Below are 20,019 nucleotides of genomic sequence, written 5' to 3' on the forward strand. Positions count from 1 at the left end.
CCCCAGCTGTTCTCATCAGAGCAACTTCAATTCATTTTTGTGTACACAGCAGAGAGTGCAGAAGAGGGTTGAAAATGGTTAGGATCCTGAGAGCTTTTAGGATACCCCTATTACACCCTCACAGAGGAGTACAATTCCCAGACATAGCTGCCAAGTTATCCCTTTTTTTAAGGGATTTTCCCTTATGCTGAATAGGCTTCCTCGCGAGAAAAGGGAAAACTTGGCAGCTATGTTCCCAGAGTGCTTTAATAATGAATCCCACTTCCGAGAAAATTCTGGGAATTGTAGCTCTCTGTGGGTAGAGGTCTCCTAACAACTCTCAGCACCCTAAACCAACTACAGTTCCCAGGGTTCTTTGGGGGAAGCCATTAGTGTTTAAAGTGGTATTGTACTGCTTTAAATGGAAAGTGTAGATGGGCGTTAGAGTAACCCACAACCTTTTTTTTTAATCTACAGCTGTTTCAGCTGAAGTTTAAGAAGTGCAAATCTTTCATTATATCCCACTAAGCCCTTTTACATCAATATCACAGTAGCTGAATGTTTTCTAGTCCAGCTTAAATGACCTTGATAGAATCAGATGAGGTTTTTTTTATTGGGGGGAAAAAATCTCTGGAAGATCTCCAGTCTTGATCCGCAGTGACGCTGTGTTTTGCCAGGGTTTTCCCCACCCTCTGTATCTCCTCCAAACTCAAACCAATCATTTCTGGATACAGCTAGTGTGACACTGACCGATTGCCTCTCTTTCCAAATCACATACAATAAATCCTGACATAGGGCTCAGAAGGACAAATATTTTGTTGACTTCTGCAGCAGGTTCCGTTTTATGCACCAGGTTTGTTTGCTTTTTGTTTTTTAGGTTAAAAAACAGCTGTTCGGTGGTTTATGTGCAGATGGTCCTGAATCTTACACCGTCACAATTGCATACAGGTGAAACTCGGAAAATTAGAATATCGTCGGAAAGTGCATTTATTTCAGTAACACAACTTAAAATGCGAAACCAATATATGAGATAGATGCATGACATGCAAAGCAAGATATGCCAAGCCTTTATTTGTTGTAATTGTAATTATTTGTCGTTAGGCGGGTCAATTATAAATGGAATGTAATTAATGAAATGTAATAGTGATGTTTATTTTTGTATTATTGTAACTATTTGTTTTATTACTGTGGAATTTCCAAAAGAAAGCATTTGTAAAAATTAAAAGAAAAATAAAAAATAATAAGTTGCATTACTGAAATAAATGCACTTTTCGACGATATACTAATTTTCCAAGTTTCACCTGTAGTCTCTCAAACAATATTCAGAAATTGCTGCAATATCTATAGAGCTTCTACTTTCATTTCAGCAAATAGCTAGTCCTTATGATGACTTGAGTAAAATTGGAGTGGGAAAGTGTGTAAATCTTCCACTGAAGGCTTGGGGTGTGTGTGCAAAAGTGCCAAACTTAATCTATTCCAGAAGTCCATTTGACTTCCGAAATGTTCGGAAACCAAGGTGCAGCTTCTGATTGGTGCAGGTGCCCCTGAAACAATAGCCAACAACCTCATTGGACCTTTGGCTTCCAAAAAACGTTTAAAAAAGTGGAACACTTACTTCCGGGTTGTCGGCCTTTGGGAACGAAGGTGTTTGGGAACCATGGTACTACTGTATTGTGAACATCCAGACAACATTAATCTCAGCTTTCTCCTGTTCCCATAAAGCCCAGAATCTATGTGTCTATATCCTTAAATTGATACCCTCTGGAGGGTGTGTGTGTGCATGTGCTTGGTATTTTTTCTTGATAATTTTCAAACTATTCATCCTTTCTTTTGAAATTTATTCTAGAGTCTGCCTTTCCATTGCAAAATGCCATTCATGTGTAAATCTAATCTCATGGTGAATATGTCCATTGAGACTCACTTACAGAGACAGACTGGCAATGATGGCGACCAAAGTGTCATTTGATAGAGGTCCAGCAAAGATGTGCTCAGGAAGTTTTTTTTTTTAAAAAAAAAAACAACACAATTGGAAGCAGCAAATGAAACCAGCAATCGCGCATCAGACAAGGATCATGAGCCAGTTCAAGAGAAGGAAACAAATTTAGGTACAAGGAAGTTATACTCAACAGGCCCAAACAGGGCAAAGGCATTGCTAGAACAAGGTGAGGCTGAGACAATTTCAGAAAAAGCAAGTTGATGGCAAGCCAGACTGGAAGATCAGTTCTAAACCAAATAGCAGAGAGAACCAAGAGGTCACACTAAGTAGAGGTCACACTGCACATCTATGTTTTCGAATAAATAAACATAAATCAACAAGTGTGCAGGTTCATTACAACCTCTGAATGAGTCTTGTGACATTCTTGCAAAGCCCAGAACTGTGTGGCTACACAATAATGGAGCATTAATTAAAAAGAATAGATGCATGGACAAATGTCAAATGTAGAGGTTGACGAATGTAGAGGTTGAAAGAAAAAGGACCGTGACGTGAAGCTGTTACTGCATCCACTTCTTCTTTCACCTTCAGTTCTTAAGGCCGTTTGGTAAACACTTCTAGTGCTCAGAGGCTTGCTGCTCTTATAAGCCAGTTTGCTGATATTATAAGCCAGAGATGAGGGCAGTGGCAGAGTTCATGCTCTGGCACCGGGGGGAAGAGAGCAGGTGGGGCCGGGGCTGGCGCGAGTCCTGGGGGTCATGGGGCGTGGCCCACAGGGGCATGGCAGGCATCCTGTGGGCATGGCGCCCAACACAGGTGAGGGGCAGCCCCAATGTCACCCCACTGGGATTGCGCTGCTGGGGGCGGTGTGTGCTCCTCTTCACCCGCCACTGGATGAGGGACCTGGTGCTTTGCAGATGTGGTTGGGCCATAACTCACTACCCTTGATAATTGACCATCCTGCCTGGCACCAATGAGAGTTGAAGTCCAATGAGGTCTGGAGGACCAATCATTCCCCATTCCTGTCATAAGCCATTTCCACAAAGCTCCATTGTCAGCCACTATTCTTCATTCTCTCTCCCCACCATGCATTATTTGACTTGGAATGGGCCTGTGTAGATAATAGGCTTAGCTTGTAGTTTATCTTGAGAATAATCCGATACAGTAAAGGGCAAAGTCAATTGAGGTGCTGTCGACATTATTCCAGTTGGGTTGTTCATTCAGAAACCATCTGTTGATTATCATCAAACCTGTTGTCAACAAGAGTGCAAATCATACCCCCCCACACACCTCACTTCTCTTGATTTTGTTCTGCAACAATGCAAGGGAGAAAGGGGCAGATTTAGGGTGCTGTGACACAGCCAGGAACAATACAAATTGACACAGATCATGTCACTTTGTGAGATTAGAATGCCGTAATTGCATGTTGTTCATTCTCAAGTTGCTTTTTTACAGAGTTCACAGCACTAACTCGGAGCTGACTTACATTTGGAAAACAGAAACACAGTAATGAGTGAACAGCACTTCCACTAGATCCAATATTGGGGTAAGTAATCTCAGATTTGGATGATGAGTATGGCCCTTTCTCTGCCTGGTCCTTGAAACTCTCCCTGGGCCACATTCATCATTGGCTCAGCATCCTACTGGATTGCTTTTGGTTATCTGGAATGTGCCCTTGAAGCATGATAAAGCCTCTTGTTTGCAAGGACGGAGAAAGGAGTGGTGTGATGTGATGGTCGAAACCTCTTATTTTTCTCTGCTGGAATGTATCCAGCAAAAGTAAGAATCATATCTATTGCTTCAACCAATTTTTACTTGTAGTCTATGAGGGAATGTGGCTCTCCGGCTGGAAAAAGTCTCCCATTCATCTCCTATAATAATATCCGACCTGGAGTGGCGTGGAATCGGTATATAAACCCAAAATGTGACATTTGAAACTTGGAGACCACTTTGAGAGGCAGCATGTGGTTACATTCCACTAAAATCTCTCCTAAGTTTGATGCTTTTTAAGAAAGTAACAAAAGCCTGACAAAGCCAAATAATAATAATAATATAAAAGTTTCATACCTGGAATAGCACTCAGTCACCCTTCAGTTTTCTAGGTTGTGTTGGTTGCTACACCTTCTGTTTTTCAGAGAGCACAACGGGACTTGAATCTCCTTCCACGGAATGCATTTAAGATCTAATGCTTCAGTCTTAAAAGTTCTGCTCCTGAACATACTTGAAAAACCACTGAAACGGAGTCTTAATCCAACCCATTTTTGCCATTGTTGTTGCTGGTTTGCATAGCAATGCCAAAATATTTTGATGTTGTCTCCTTGTCATGCTCTTTGGAGCTATACAATTAATAATTGTTTTTCCCCAAGGTTTGCTTTGGACTCACCTTGCAGATGCATGAGTCATGTGAGAGCTAAGCCCAGCAACTTTTAAAGCTGCACAGAGAGCCTCTTTTAGTGAATTCTCCCTCCATAGCCTTTGGCACACTATTTGGATGAACTGCTCATTTTGTTGGTTTGGATGGTCTAAGGTTGGACGAATCTGTCCATTTTGGTGCATCTCAGTTTCTCATCCTCCCCCCCCCCCCAATCTCAAATTCAGTTTCCAATTTCCTGGATCATCGTTTAAAAATCTTCATGGAAACCCATCAGCAGTCCACTGTGCATTTCTTATAACACACACATTTTTGCCTAATGGACACATTATTTGCCAACATTTCCCCCTGATATAATGCAGGTTTGTATTTTATTTTCCCTGATGCATGCATGCATTTTTAGGTACACCTTCCTCTAATGTAGACTTTTTTAAAAAAAAAAAATAATAATCATTTTGCTGTTGCTGGAAAACTGCATTGCAAAATTTGGAGAAGTGCAAATTTTGTGTATTGTTTTCAGAAACCGTAAACAAAGGCACAACCCACCAGTGGGGCTTTGTGGACTGGTGGTGTTACCATGACACCTGTAGCCCTCCTGATATTGGCAGCCACAGTAGAAGGTGTGGGATTAGGCAAATTGGATTGAGAATGAGCCTGGTGCTGTTGCTTGATGACTGTGAAACCTGATAGCATGTCCCCTGGCTAGGCATTTATTGAGCGTAAGTGGGAGTTTGGTGCCAACAGAGTGAAGTGGGTGGCTGTCTGAGCCAGGAAAGCTGGGTGGGGTGACATCTTGGCCTAATTTATCTGCTCAGCCTGATTGTACTGGGCAGTATAATCTGCCCAGGGGATTATACTGAACTCCATCTATCATCATCTATCTATCACACACCCTCTCTCTCTCTCTCTCTCTCACACACACACACACACACACACTATTGGACAGGAAACAGACAAGTTAAGCAAAATAGACAAATAAGGGAGCAATCTGGGAGGAGGGTTGAAGGACCATTGGGTGGGATCAGCCTTCCTCTCCACCTACACAGAGAGAAGTCTGTGAACAGAGAAAGTGATGGGAGATGAAAAGATGTGTGTTTTGTGTGAGAGAGGGACAGACTGGGGGAGACCTTGGATCTGCAGAGTCGAAAGTTGTCAAGTTCTGCTGACAAATACCTAAGAAGGAAGGAAAACTGCCCCAGCTGTGGATCTAGCTTAGTTGTTCCCCCTTTCATTGAGACACGCGGAAGGAACATTTCCAGAAAGCAAGAGAGAAGAGGGCGGATGGACTCAGTCCCTCACACACAAATACAATCTGTCCTGGCCAGTGCAAGCCTTGGAAGGCTTAAACGGTCATGGTTCTTCTGCCACAGACTCTCCACCCCCACCCCATAGGATTTCTGTACTGTACATTGGAAGAATGGACTATCAAAGGCTATGAGATGCAATCTAACATTAAGGACTACAGAAGTTGGGATGGACAAATGTTTCAATGTTAGTTTTTGTGCCCCCCCCCCAATCTTATAGTCAGTTCTCCACATTTCTGTAGTAGTTTGCCACCTTTTTAGTGCAGATTTCCCCTTATAAACACTTTTTTTCCTATGCCATTTTGAGAAGTGAAGATTTCAAAGGACAATTGTGCTTCAGTTCATGTATTGGTTTGAGAACTATAAATTAGTTGGTTTCTCACTAAAATGCAAACAAAATCCAATTTCATCCCTGTTCTGTTGTTGCCTTCGTGCTCTTGGGTTGTGGATTTTCTTTCATGAGATTGTTAAGTGGTGGCTCTGCTTTAACATTTGTGTTAAGTTAATATAGTTGATTTTTTTAAAAAAAACCCACACATATTAATTTTTTCTTTTTTTCTTTTTCATACATCTTCAGTCTGCTATACCCACCTGTTCTGAATGCATGTGCATACATATATAATCCTAAATATCATACATTTGAGATAATGCAACATTTTCCTAGTAAGTCTTTTTATTCTTCTTTTTTAAAAAACAACAACACTGCAATAGTTTTTTCTTGGTATGGCATATGGTATTTAGTTTCAGCACATTCTTTGAGTAGAAGTCTGACATTTGTAGAAAAATGGCCTATATTTTCTTGAGCACGTCTGCTAAATATCACATTTATGACTGATGGGAAGTGGAGATAGGCAAGCAAAAAAAATCAGCTGTTCATGGAAAAGACCATGGAAGAGTCTTCGGAAGCCTACAGCACTTTCCTGCTCATTCAGCCATCCTCTCCCTTCGCAGTTTGATATCAGCTTTTTGTTTGTCCACTGCAATCCACCAAGAAGGGAATTCAGTTTGTCTAAACAAACCTGAAGCCTAAGGGCCAAACTAGACCTGACCCAAGAAACACATCAGGTATCCACGAGGAGTGAGGCATTCAGCATTGGGTGCCTGGTTCTGTGGCATTCCCTACCAGCTGAAATCAGCCAGGCTTCCTCCACGGGGAAATTGACGACCTCTTCATGTGCAAGGAATGGGCAAATTTCACCGAGATATGCTCTTAGGTTCAAAGATGATGTGAGATGACAGACACAGAAAGAGTGCCCTCCAAGTAGGTTTATTCATTCACCCATTCGTTATAATGGAGTTGTGGGTGGGTACAACAAACAGTTTACTTGCAGACCACCCTGGGTGAAGGGCAGGGTATAAATGTCTATAAATAAAGAAACAAATTATAATTGTGGGGAAATAACCCCAAATGGCAATTAAACACCTGCACAATTTTACTGCACTGATAAAATCCATGCACATGCAGGTGAAATTTCACAGCCTGGCTTTGCCAATTTATCACACATGAAAAGATTGTCAATTTCCCCTTCTGGTGCAGCACCTTGAAGCAACCTTGGGGCAGGCATGCAGACTTGTGCAGTTCATGGGAAGGCTGAAAACTTTCAAGCATGTATTCCCACTGGCCTGGGTATATTATACATAGCACTGAAATAAACAGATGTCATTCTGTGGAATGTGGCACCTACTTAGGCAGTCAGCAGCTCCAAGGATCATAGTTTTTCTGGCTCCCTCTTGTGTTTGCTTCAGCGTTGGTTTTCTTCCAGTCCTGCTTGCCGTCAGCTAGTTTTGTCCCAGTCCCACCTTGTTCCAGCTGTACCTTGGCCCCATTTTGGCCAGCTAAGCACAAAATATGTGTTCTCAAATTGACTCCATTCCTCTGGAAGTCGCTCAGTCAGATTGTCTGATCTGCGATGGCTGATTTGGCTCTGGTTTTGTATCTTGCTTCCAAACCTGGTATCATTTCTTACCACATCTTTGCATGACCTCCATTGATAGCTTTTACGACTGTCATCGCCAGCTTGTTCTGTGACCACATATTTCATGGAATCATAGAATCATAGAGTTGGAAGAGACCACAAGGGCCATCCAGTCCAACCCCCTGCCAAGCAGGAAACACCATCAAAGCATTCTTGACATATGGCTGTCAAGCCTCTGCTTAAAGACCTCCAAAGAAGGAGACTCCACCACACTCCTTGGTAGCAAATTCCACTGCCGAACAGCTCTTACTGTCAGGAAGTTCTTCCTAATGTTTAGGTGGAATCTTCTTTCTTGTAGTTTGAATCCATTGCTCCGTGTCCGCTTCTCTGGAGCAGCAGAAAACAACCTTTCTCCCTCCTCTATATGACATCCTTTTATATATTTGAACATGGCTATCATATCACCCCTTAACCTTAACCTTAACCTTAACCTTAACCTAACCTTAACCTTAACCTATCATATCACCCCTTAATTTGGTACACACCTGAGCAATCTGGATCTACCTGAGACTCAGCTGACAGTTAAAGAGCTGGGAGCTATTGCATGGCAGATGGTTTCTGTGCTGGGAAGACATTAAAAAAAGGATAGCAGATTTAGGAAGTGGGTGTGTTTTGATTGAAAAAGGAATCCTAACTTGGATATCCTAAACTCCTCTAAGAATTCAAATTTCTTCCGTATTGGGCTTGGTCGACAAGACTCAGCACCACAATCAAACTTCCCCTTTCCTAAAGTTTTACATACCTGTGCAGTAAGAAGAGCCCTCCTAGATCAAGCCAGTGGTCCATCTAGTCCACTATCCTGTTGTCACATTGACCAACCAGAAGCCCATGGGAAACCTGCCAGCTGAGCCTGTGCACAGCAACCCTTTCCTCAGATGTGATTTCCAGCAAGTGGCATTGCAATGGGGGAACATGGTGAGTGTTCACCCTTTGCTTGTCTGCAGCAGTAGATGGCTCTAAACACACTCTACTAATGCTTAGGAACTCCAGGAACTGCAATGTTTAATACCTCCTGGATGTATGGACCTAGCCAGAAATAATGAAGCAAGCAAGCAAGCAAGAAGCATCCTATAGATTTCAGAGTTCCCAAGAGCAATGAGCACATCTGAGCCGCTACAGGATCTGCACATGTGTCTCTCAACCTATATCTGACACGTTCATTCATTGTAAACACTAACTTGGGGATTAACAATACTACTGGAGTGGAGATGATTATGTACCACAGACTTCATTGCAATCAACCCAATTACCACACTAAATGACTTTCGGGGGTGGTGGTGATTACTTGCGGAAAGTGTCTCCCCACAATGGTTGCTTTGATTCTAGAAGAGTAACCACGGGGAATGAATGGGCAGGGACTGGCAAAGTAGAAAATGTAGGAAAAAAATCACTTTGGACTGTATACCAAGATCCTTCTAACCCCTGGATCCCCAGCAAGTGTTAAAATATCAGCCAGTCTGCTTTCCAGGTGAGGTGATGGCCTGGATAATGGCACATAAATGGAAGTGGATCTGTGCTGGGTGGCAAACAGAAAATGTGTGGATGGATGCTCCCTCAACTTGCAGGGAGTTAGAAGGACATAGGTGAGGGTTGAGAGTTGAGTGATGTGAGCTAGAAGCTAGAAGAAAAGCTGCCAACTGGGAAGCCAGAGAGAGTCAGAGTGATGCTTGATATCTGCTTGAATCCAAGGCTGCGGCTATGGGGGGGTGGCAAGGCCCTCTTGGAGTGTTAATGCTGTGAACTCCTCTATTGTATGCTCAAGTTGTATATACGTGTAAATAAATCATATATCATAAAGATACCACAGCTTCTACTGTACCTCATTCCAAAGGCAAGACGAACCCTGGGTAAGTGCTTGGAATTTCGCACCGCTCAAAGGTTGGGGTGGCGTGCAACAATACATTTTCCTATGCACTTTTCTCTAATGCACATATTTTTGCAAAGCAATTTCCCCTAATGTAATGCACTTGTGCATGTTGTTTCCACTAACATAATAATAATAATAATTTATTATTTATACCCCACCCATCTGGCCGGGTTCCCCCAGCCACTCTGAGCAGCTTCCAACAAAATATTAAAATACAGAAATCCATCAAACATTAAAAGCTTCCCTAAGCAGGGCTGCCTTAAGATGCCTTCTAAAGGTCTGGTAATTGTTGTTCTTTTTGACCTCTGGTGGGAGGGCATTCCACAGGGTGGGTGCCACTACCGAGAAGGCCCACTGCCGGGTTCCCTGTAACTTGGCTTCTCATAGTGAGGGAACCGCCAGAAGCCCCTCGGAGCTGGACCTCAGTGTCCGGGCAGAACGATGGGGGTGGAGACGCTCCTTCAGGTATACAGGACCAAGGCCGTTTAGGGCTTTAAAGGTCAGCACCAACACTTTGAACTGTGCTCGGAAACGTACTGGGAGCCAATGTAGGTCTTTCAGGACCGGTGTTATGTGGTCTCGGCCGCCGCTCCCAGTCACCAGTCTAGCTGCCGCATACACCTTTATGCACATTTGCTTATTTCTACCTATTACTTGACTGGATAACTGCATTGCAAAATTCAGTACAATGCAGATTTCAAAGGGTGGCTACATTTCAGTTCATGTTTAAGTGCAATTTGGGCACTTTCCAAATTGCTTCAAAATCCTAACCAACCTAATTTCCTCCCGCATCTCCAAATGGATTAAATGGACTCCACCTCTGAAATTATATGATTCTAGGTCCTAGAGTGGCCATTGCATGCTATGCCTAAAGAAACATTCAAAGTGAATTTCAGGTTTCTCCTCAGTTGAAGCGTTCAAATCTTTTTTGAAAACATGAAAAAATGTTTCGATAAGATGTTGCAGCTGTTTTTGTTTGTTTGTTTGTTTTTTAAAAAGTTTTATCAAATAGGGCAGTTTCTTTTCTCCAATAGAGTGCATCGTAGTACCAGAAAAATCTAAATAATTTACTCAGTTGTGATATTTATTTATTTTGTGACATTGCCTCAATAGTGCAATGCAGACGGGGTGGAGGATATCCTTGCTGCACCAACAAACATTCTACAACAGAAAAGCATGAGTATCAGTGCTGCCGACTCATTTTGATAACAAGCTTCTAAAGTTACTAGTGGTTATATTTTGCTTGGCACAGCCATTTCTGAATTGGCTTTGCATTCGTAAAATAATCGCAAGATAACAGGGTCACAGAGCCACAGAGCGCTTAGCCACGTGATTATACAATACCGACTCTAATGGATATAATATGATTGACACCCAGGCTGGGCTTGAGTCATAGTTTGCTTCTGGGAATCTGCTTTCAGGTTCAGGCAGGCGGACCTTGCCTGCGCACGTGCTTTAAGACTGGATAAGCTACAACCTCAAACCCACCAGTGATTGTTTATTATCTACTGCTCCGTATGAAGGAGGCGGAGCAGGAAAAAGATAGATACACACATGCATTTATGTGTACTTCCACAGAGAAACTAATCATTCTCAAGGCTTGTTTTCTCTTGCTTTGAAGGGTAGGATCTGAGCCAATGGCTTCAAGTTACAAGAAAGGAGATTCCAACTAAACATCAGGAGGAACTTACTAAACAGTAAGGGCTGTTTGACACTAGAATGGACACCCTCAGGAGGAGGTGGACTCTCCTTCCTTGGACGTTTTTAAGCAGAGATTGGTTGGTCACCTGTCATGGATGCTTAACTTGAGATTCCTGCATTGTAGGGGGTTGGACTAGATGATCCTCAGGGTTACTTCCAACTCTACAATTCTATTCCACATGTGAGAGGAAAGGCTGTAGCTCAGTGGTTGATTACAGGACCAAGGTTTGATCCCTGACATCTCCAAGTCAGGCTGAGAGAGAGAAAACTCCTTCCTGACACCACTGCCAGTCAGGATAGACCATAGATAGGGTATGTGTGGTTGTCCAGATGTTTTCAAACTCCAGCTCCCATCAGTTCCAGCCAGCACAGCCAGGGATTTTGGGAGCTGTAGTTTAACAGTATCCGGAGGGCCACCTGCTTCCCTACTTGCTGTAGACCAGCGTTTCTCAACCGCTGTTCCGCGGCACACTAGTGTGCCGCGAGACGCTGGCTGGTGTGCCGCGGCGTGCGGCGACGAGAAGGGCGATTTGCATTGTCACGTGCCTGGCGGCCGCCAATACACTGCACTGACCCGCCGGAAAGGAAGCCGGCCAGGTCACGACGCGGGGCGAGCGCAGCTCTTAAAAGCCACCACCACGGCCTCGGACATGAGAGGCGGCCGGCGGGTGCTGCTGCTGCTGTTTGAGAAACACTGACTTAAAGAAGCTGGCTGGATGAGCTCAACCTGAAACTTGCTGAGCAAAGGATTGTGCTGGCAGAGAAATCAGCGACTTGTGAAGCCTTATTACAGGAGATTGCAACCAACACAGCAATTGGCAAGTGTTTCTTACAGTCATAATTATATAGTCAATATAGGGCGGCACAGAGTTAAATTTTTTAACTTTTTTAATGGTGGTGTGCCTCGTGATTTTTTTCATGGAACAAGTGTGCCTTGGCCCAAAAAAGGTTGAGAAACACTGCTGTAGACAATACTGAGCTAAATAGACTAACCGTCTAACTTGGTATAATTCAGATATCTGTTCTGGGTTTAGAATACATCAATGGCTTTTTAAGAAGAGGGAAAAAAACCCAAACAAGCATATGGGGTAGGTGGGATTTTCCATACTTTTCCATACTCTTCCTTTCTCTCTCCTGCCAGATCCATTTAACCTGTCTGTTTTAACAGTCAACCTTTTAAGGTAGATGGGCCCATATGCACAGTTCAACAGTTGATGGCTACCCTGAGCAGGCAGAGACATTAAATGTTTGGCCTGGAGCGTAGAAATAAATAATGCAGAGAATCCCTTTTATTGTGTGCCGAATGCTTTCGCTTGCTGTTCTCATAACCACTTTGGCGCCTGGTGGCCACAGGACAATTGGCGGATTGGCACACAGCCCATGGCAAGTGAAAACGGAAAGGGAGAGAAGAGAGGGAAATGCTTTCAGCCATTGAGTTCAGACAGATACTCCGTCTTTGTCCTGAGAGGGAAATTTCAAACCATGAGGATCACAGAGACCGGTAGTAGTGTATTCGAGACCTCAGAAAACAAGAAAGAGGCAGCCACAAAAGATGTTCCAGGAGATTAGTGTCAGGGGGTATTTGGTATTTATTGACTAAACTGTAGACACTGAGTGAACAGGATGCTTAAAGATCGGATTTATATACCTTGCAGGAAGTAGTAAAGGGAAGCCAATTTACAGGCATAGGTAAAAACAAAATCAGGCGGATGTTCATTAAACTAAACCCCCTTCAAGCATCCAGCTCACACATTCTGTGCACACACGTAATGGGAAAGAAGCAGGTTCTTCCCTGACATCTATTCCAGGGCTGACACAAGATATTTTGCTTCCGCCAGGGGGTGCAATGCATGCTTGGGTCATCTGAGTGGTGTATGGCAGGATCCTTTGTGTAACCATTTGGCACCCTGTTTCATGATGGGCCCATATACATAATACACTTAGATTGCTTTTACAGTTGGGCTAGCCTTGGGGAAGTTAAGCAGGCCAACTCATCTCCTCTCCTCTCTTCCCACTTCTCTCTCTTTCTTTTGATGTTCCTGACAGGGGTGCCACCTCACCCTCAGGATTGTGGGTGCCCACTGCCACAATGTGGACGTACAGGCATGTGTGTGTGATGTTGCTAGTCTGTGTTGCGGTGGCGGCTCCTCTTCCTCCTCTTCTCTGAGCCCCCCACTCACTGGAAAGGGTGCCCTGCTGGCTGGCTGCAGAGGGCAGTACTGAACTGCTTGTCTCTCGCAAGCAGCTCTGCTGCCGCCTGCCAGCTTTTCTCATTTACTCTGTTGGGTGCCCAACCACAATTATATTATTGTGGGTGTCCAAGCACCCATGACCTCCTGGAGTTGGTGCCTATGGTTCCTGGCAATTGGATGTTGAAATTGTGGCTGGTGGGTTAACTTGAAACTCCTTGTACATTTAATAAACAAGTGAGAAGCATAGCCTCTACCTTTTGCTAATGTGTATAAGGTCCCTTCACATGACCCCAAAACACGCAGCTGGTGGGGTTGGCTGGCATGCGTATTGGTGATACAGCGTGACAGGGCCTGGGCAGCGCTCAGATTCGGGAAGAGGTAGACTCCACCGTGGGAGCAGGGCCGGGGCGGGGGAGTGCTAGAGTCCTGTCTAGTCAAGTTTTGTGGGATCAATTTCAATCTGTTACCTCCGAGGATGTGGACAGGCTGCTTAGACGAATGAAACCAACCACCTGTCTCCTTGATCCTTGCCCATCCTGGCTTATAAAAGCTAGCCAGGAAGGGCTGGGCGATGGGCTTCGCGGGTTGGTAAATGCTTCTCTCCATGAGGGAGCCTTCCCAGACCCGCTGAAAGAGGCGGTTATTAAACCGCTTCTTAAAAAACCATCTTTAGATCCGGCCAATATGGCCAACTATCGCCCAGTCTCAAATCTTCCATTCTTGGGCAAGGTGATTGAGCGAGTGGTTGCGGAACAACTCCAGGCACGCCTGGAAGAAGCGGACCATTTGGATCCCTTCCAGTCAGGATTCAGGCCTCATCATGGGACTGAAACTGCCTTGGTCGCACTGGTCGATGATCTCCGGCGGGCTAGGGACAAAGGTAAGAGCTGTTTCCTTGTTCTGCTGGATCTCTCAGCGGCTTTTGACACCATCGACCATAACATCCTTCTGGACCGTCTAGAGGGCTTGGGAGCTGGGGGCACTGTCATGCAGTGGTTCCGCTCCTTCCTCCTGGGCCGTGTTCAGAAAGTGGTGGTGGGGGATGAGTGTTCAGACCCCTGGGCGCTCACTTGTGGGGTGCCTCAGGGTTCTGTCCTCTCCCCCATGCTTTTTAACATCTATATGCAGCCGCTGGGAGAGATCATCAGGGGGTTTGGGCTGGGTGTCCATCAGTATGCTGATGATACCCAGCTCTACCTCTCTTTTAAATCAGAACCAGTGAAGGCGGTGAAGGTCCTGTGTGAGTGCTTGGAGGCGGTTGGAGGATGGATGGCGGCTAACAGATTGAGATTGAATCCTGACAAGACAGAAGTACTGTTTGTGGGGGACAGGAGGCGGGCGGGTGTGGAGGACTCCCTGGTCCTGAATGGGGTAACTGTGCCCCTGAAAGACCAGGTGCGCAGCCTGGGAGTCATTTTAGACTCACAGCTGTCCATGGAGGCACAGGTCAACTCCGTGTCCAGGGCAGCTGTTTATCAGCTCCATCTGGTACGCAGGCTGAGTCCCTACCTGCCCAGTGACTGTCTCTCCAGAGTGGTGCATGCTCTAGTTATCTCTCGCTTGGACTACTGCAATGCGCTCTACGTGGGGCTACCTTTGAAGGTGACCCGGAAACTACAACTAATCCAGAATGCGGCAGCTAGACTGGTGACTGGGAGCGGCCGCCGAGATCACATAACACCGGTCCTAAAAGACCTACATTGGCTCCCAGTACGTTTCCGAGCACAATTCAAAGTGTTGGTGTTGACCTTTAAAGCCCTAAATGGCCTCGGTCCGGTATACCTGAAGGAGCGTCTCCACCCCCATCGTTCTGCCCGTACACTGAGGTCCAGCTCCGAGGGCCTTCTGGCGGTTCCCTCATTACGAGAAGCCAAGTTACAGGGAACCAGGCAGAGGGCCTTCTCGGTAGTGGCACCCACCCTGTGGAATGCCCTCCCACTAGAGGTCAAAGAGAACAATTACCAGACCTTTAGAAGGCATCTCAAGGCAGCCCTGTTTAGGGAAGCTTTTAATGTTTGATGGATTTCTGTATTTTAGAATTTCTGTTTTTTTGGAAGCCGCCCAGAGTGGCTGGGGGAACCCGGCCAGATGGGCGGGGTATAAATAATAAATTATTATTATTATTATTATTATTATTATTATTATTATTATTATTATTATATCTCCAGACTTACCTCCTCAAATGTCTTTTCAATGCATCTCTTATAACCATGGAACTCTGAGCACTCCAAGCACCTGCAGTTTAAGATGAATTTGCTTTTAGAAATAAGATGATTTGAATTAGCTCAGATTCCCATGCAGGTAACTATCGTTCAAGGGGGAGAAAATGAACGAGAAGGGATATCGTGATTCCCCAAAATGCTTGTGCCTGGCCCTTGCCCCCAGTGTACACACAGACTCTGTGCCTACAAATATGCTTTCATCAATTTCATCTTAATGAGCATCTCCATGATCCGCAGCAATATCATTGTCTTAATCACTAGAACTCCAGGTGCATGATTATGCTTATTACCTGACTCTAATTAAATTTCAACACTAATAATGTACATCCCTGTATTGCTGCTGCCTCTGCATCCCTGGCAACGCAGTGTCGATACCGAGCCTGTCCTCTTGTGTTGCCGATCCACATCTGAATGCAGGAGGTTAATGTGTTATCTCCTTTAACACAGACACAGACATCTCTCAGCATCTAAGAACAGCATCATTTTGTACTAGCCCCTTCATCACTGTGTTGTCAGCAAGGCTCAGAACTCTAAAGTCCTCCAAGCAGAATGATCTTATGGATACAGTCACATGGGTGGAGTTATGCCAGATGTGGTGAAACCACCATGATTATCTCTGCTTCACCAGCAGAAGTTGGTGGATGGCAAATGTGCTGATGGACTTAATGAGGGTGTCAGAGGCAGATTATCCACCAGCTCATCCTATGGGAGTTAGATACCTCTGTACTTGAACTGGGAGTTGCTTGAGATGAAGTTTGGTCTCTCTCTCTTTTTTTTTTTAAAAAAAATCCCTTAATATTCCATTCCTCAAGGAATGACTTCCAAAGGGCAAGTGAAAGGGAGGACCAGGCGAGGGCCCAACAGCCGGTTGGTACCCTACTTCCCTATATGCTGTGGGGACTCTGATTAGCTGCGCGTTACAAGGGTGATCTCTTGATCGACCTTAAGTTCCCTCCTTTTTCACCCTCTTCATACTAGTGGGAAGAATTAGATTGGCATTTTGGAAGAGTGTGGTTTGGTAGATCTTTAGCATTGAGTCCAGGTAAGTGAGGAAGTTGGAGAGAGAAACATCAGACACACAAGGCATTATTGGATTAAGGGCACCCTAGGGATCTACCAGTGCATTATACCTAGTGGGAAATGGAGTGGGCATGCCATTCAGGCCTGGCATATGGACCTTTGGTGAATGCATGTGTTGGGTTCATACCCAAGGTACACCAGAACAGGCTGTCTTCCACCTCCTGGATTCAGGAACTTGGATCACATAACAGCTCTGTCTTTTCACAATTCCGCTTCAGGGAATATTAGTCACTAGGTGGTAGTTTAGCACTTCTGAGTCCAAAGAGGACTTCTTCATTCATTCCTGTGAAGCATCAAGCACTTCCACCTTTTCCCCCCTCTCAAGGAGGCATTCTGGATGCTCTGGCATTTAGCAAACCACTAAATAACAAGGTCACTCTTCTCCTTGAATGTTGGCTTGCTGTTCGGCAGGAATTAGTTGCCACCAGGCACTAGCGAGGCTTGGGACAGCAGTGGTTGTTCTGGCTGACTGGAGTTGTTAGGAGATCTGGTTAGCATCTGTGCTTCATTGCTATTTATTAAAGAACATGTTTGACTCTGTGATATGCAACACACACCACCACCCCAAAAAAACCCGACAGGTACATAATAAATAAAAGTCAAGAATTATGTGGTGAGAATACAATGTCTTAGCAACACTCTTTGTTAACTAATAGCTGACTTGCCATCACCTGAAGATTACAACGTATAAGTGGAAACTAACATTCTGCGTGGGAAATAGTGCCCTTATATAAAGGGTTGCTGTGTGTGTGGCAGGGGAGAACACATGCAGTATCCAGGTTTCTAAGAATGGTGCTTTAGTGCTAACTTAGGAAAGGATCTTATGCAGAAGACAGTGTCATAAAGCATGCCAGTTTAATTTGTAAGCTGGTGTGAAGTTACACCAGCAGTGAGGCTGCTGTTTCTCTGCCTAAGTCTGGCAGAGGGAAAACAAGCCTTGCTGAAGTTGCATGGGTTTAGGATCCAGCCTAAGTGCCTCCTCTCTGTGTTCAGTTACCACCTAAGTAGGATCCTTAATCTGACCAAGTAAATTGGTCTGTGCCAGAGGTGCTTTTTTAACTGCCCCCTAAATTGTTGCCCCTTAGGGATTTTACTTCTCCCAAACTGCTGAAACCTGTGCCTTTTTCATACCACACCTCCAAATATTTCAGGTGCCTAGAGATCAATATAGACTCACATTGATGAGGAAAGGGTAGCATCAACTGAACATTACACTAAATGCATGATTTCTAGAAGGAACACGCCCAGTTCACTCTCTGTAACTTCTAATAGAGCAGTACATACTCATTTGCTGATATCAGAGTGCTCTAAATGTACTCTGATCACTGCTCTGATGACAACAGAAACATTTTGGACTTGGAACACACCATCAAAGATACTTCACGATGCCTACCAGCATGAACGTTGCTTTTGACCATGCTTTGATCACTGAATGAGCACTCTGTGACGACACTGTGAGCACTCTGTGATACAGGATGCTGTATCATGTCTGGAATTGTTTTATTACTGGATACAAGAAGAAAGGGTTCAGTTGTACACAAATAGCTCTTGTTATCATTTGTAATTATTATGAAAATGCACCCTGACCCACTATTAGCAAGTAAATATATTTCTATGCTGCCATTACTGGCCCCAATGGGGTTAATGTGCAAAGGTTTAGAGGGCATCAAATATTTGGAAGAAAGAAAGAAAGAAAGAAAGAAAGAAAGAAAGAAAGAAAGAAAGAAAGAAAGAAAATTGTTGTCTCTACATTTCCTTTGGGAGAAAGTTGGCTGATTGTAAAGGGAACAGAGGGAAATAGCACTTGCGAATATAATATGTATAACCTGAAGCTCAAATGTGGTTTTTAATTGTGTCATATAAAAACAGTCATGCAGCTCAGTTCTATTAATGTTTACTCAGAAGTAAATCTGATTAGATTTCATGGGACTTACTCCCAAACCACTACCCACTGGGTGATATACAGCCACGGCATGCCCTTTCCTTCTATAATGCCTTGCAAACGAGTTCACAGATACACTTTAGGGAAATGCAGGAAGAGGATAACTAGAAACGTAACTAGAAACAAAAAGCCATGATGAATGTCATTTGGCTGTAGGCACTGAAGATATTTAGAAGTGAGAAGTAAAACAAAAAGGGGGGGCACTGGGTCCAAAGATGTCCATTACTCGAACAGAGGGCATATGTGAAAAGGACCTAGGAGTCTTGGTAGACCACAGACTTGACATGAGTCAGCAGTGTGATGCAACAGCTAAAAAAGCCAATGCAATTCTGGGCTGCATCAATAGGAGTATAGCATCTAGATCTAGGGAAGTAATAGTACCACTGTATTCTGCTCTGGTCAGACCTCACCTGGAGTACTGTGTCCAGTTCTGGGCACCACAGTTCAAGAAGGATACTGACAAGCTGGAACGTGTCCAGAAGAGGGCAACCAAAATGGTCAAAGGCCTGGAAATGATGCCTTATGAGGAACGGCTTAGGGAGCTGGGTATGTTTAGCCTGGAGAAGAGAAGGTTAAGGGGTGATATGATAGCCATGTTCAAATATATGAAAGGATTTCATATGGAGGAGGGAGAAAGATTGTTTTCTGCTGCTCCAGAGAAGCGGACACGGAGCAATGGATTCAAACTTCAAGAAAGAAGATTCCACCTAAACATTAGGAAGAACTTCCTGACAGTAAGAGCTGTTTGGCAGTGGAATTTGCTACCAAGGAGTGTGGTGGAGTCTCCTTCTTTGGAGGTCTTTAAGCAGAGGCTTGACAGGCATATGCCAAGAATGCTTTGATGGTGTTTCCTGCTTGGCAGGGGGTTGGACTGGATGGCCCTTGTGGTCTCTTCCAATTCTATGATTCTATGATTCATTGGCATCCACCATTTTGTTTGACCCTGCCTTTTACCTGTAGAGTACCCCATGCTGCACCCTGAGGGTTTCCAAACCTTCCGTAGTCATTTTGAAGAAGGACACATTGAGTAACAAAGAGAAAAAGGAAGCAGGGAAGCTCTTTTCCCGAAACAGAACTTCACCACAGAGTGCCAATATTTATCAGAAAATGATTTTCCTGGTGCATCCCCCCGCTGCCGCAGACATGTCCCTTTTGAGCTCCCGCTGTGCTGTTGGATAATGTCAGTAATGTTCCCCAGAAAATATTTGCCAACATTACAAAATGATGTATAATTTCGACTTCAACAGAGGATCCTGGGAACCTTGGAAGCTGCCCTACACCAAGTTGGATCACCTACCTGGATCAGCAGTATTACCTACACTGACTGGCAGCAGCTTTCCAAATCAGTATATTGTAATATTGCTGAAGGAAGAAATGGACCTCGTGTTCGTCCATACTGAACCTTCGCTCTGAAATCATGGCTTCTTTGTAGTTCTATGTGATACTAATTGA

General features: G+C 44.3%; 1 protein-coding gene and 1 long non-coding RNA gene across 6 annotated transcripts in view; one reads left to right on the forward strand and one right to left on the reverse strand.

The window, feature by feature from the left end:
- The window catches only part of SI (sucrase-isomaltase), a 149,130-nt gene extending 144,912 nt beyond the window's left edge, over positions 1–4,218 (reverse strand). For both annotated transcript variants that reach the window (XM_060274411.2, XM_088669160.1), the window contains exon 1: positions 3,980–4,218. The gene's annotated coding sequence lies outside the window, so the exon portion shown is untranslated. The remainder of the gene's footprint in view (positions 1–3,979) is intronic.
- Positions 3,357–20,019, forward strand: part of LOC148685750 (uncharacterized) — a 28,291-nt gene continuing 11,628 nt past the window's right edge. For 3 of the 4 annotated variants that reach the window (XR_015949892.1, XR_015949890.1, XR_015949891.1), the window contains exon 1: positions 3,357–3,458. This is a non-coding gene — a long non-coding RNA (uncharacterized LOC148685750). Of the gene's footprint in view, positions 3,459–11,051; positions 11,128–20,019 lie in introns of all 4 variants that reach the window. The other variant, XR_015949893.1, reaches the window with a different exon arrangement.

Source organism: Zootoca vivipara, chromosome 5 (assembly GCF_965207765.1).
Source record: "Zootoca vivipara chromosome 5, rZooViv2.hap1.1, whole genome shotgun sequence".
Lineage (NCBI taxonomy): Eukaryota > Metazoa > Chordata > Lepidosauria > Squamata > Lacertidae > Zootoca > Zootoca vivipara.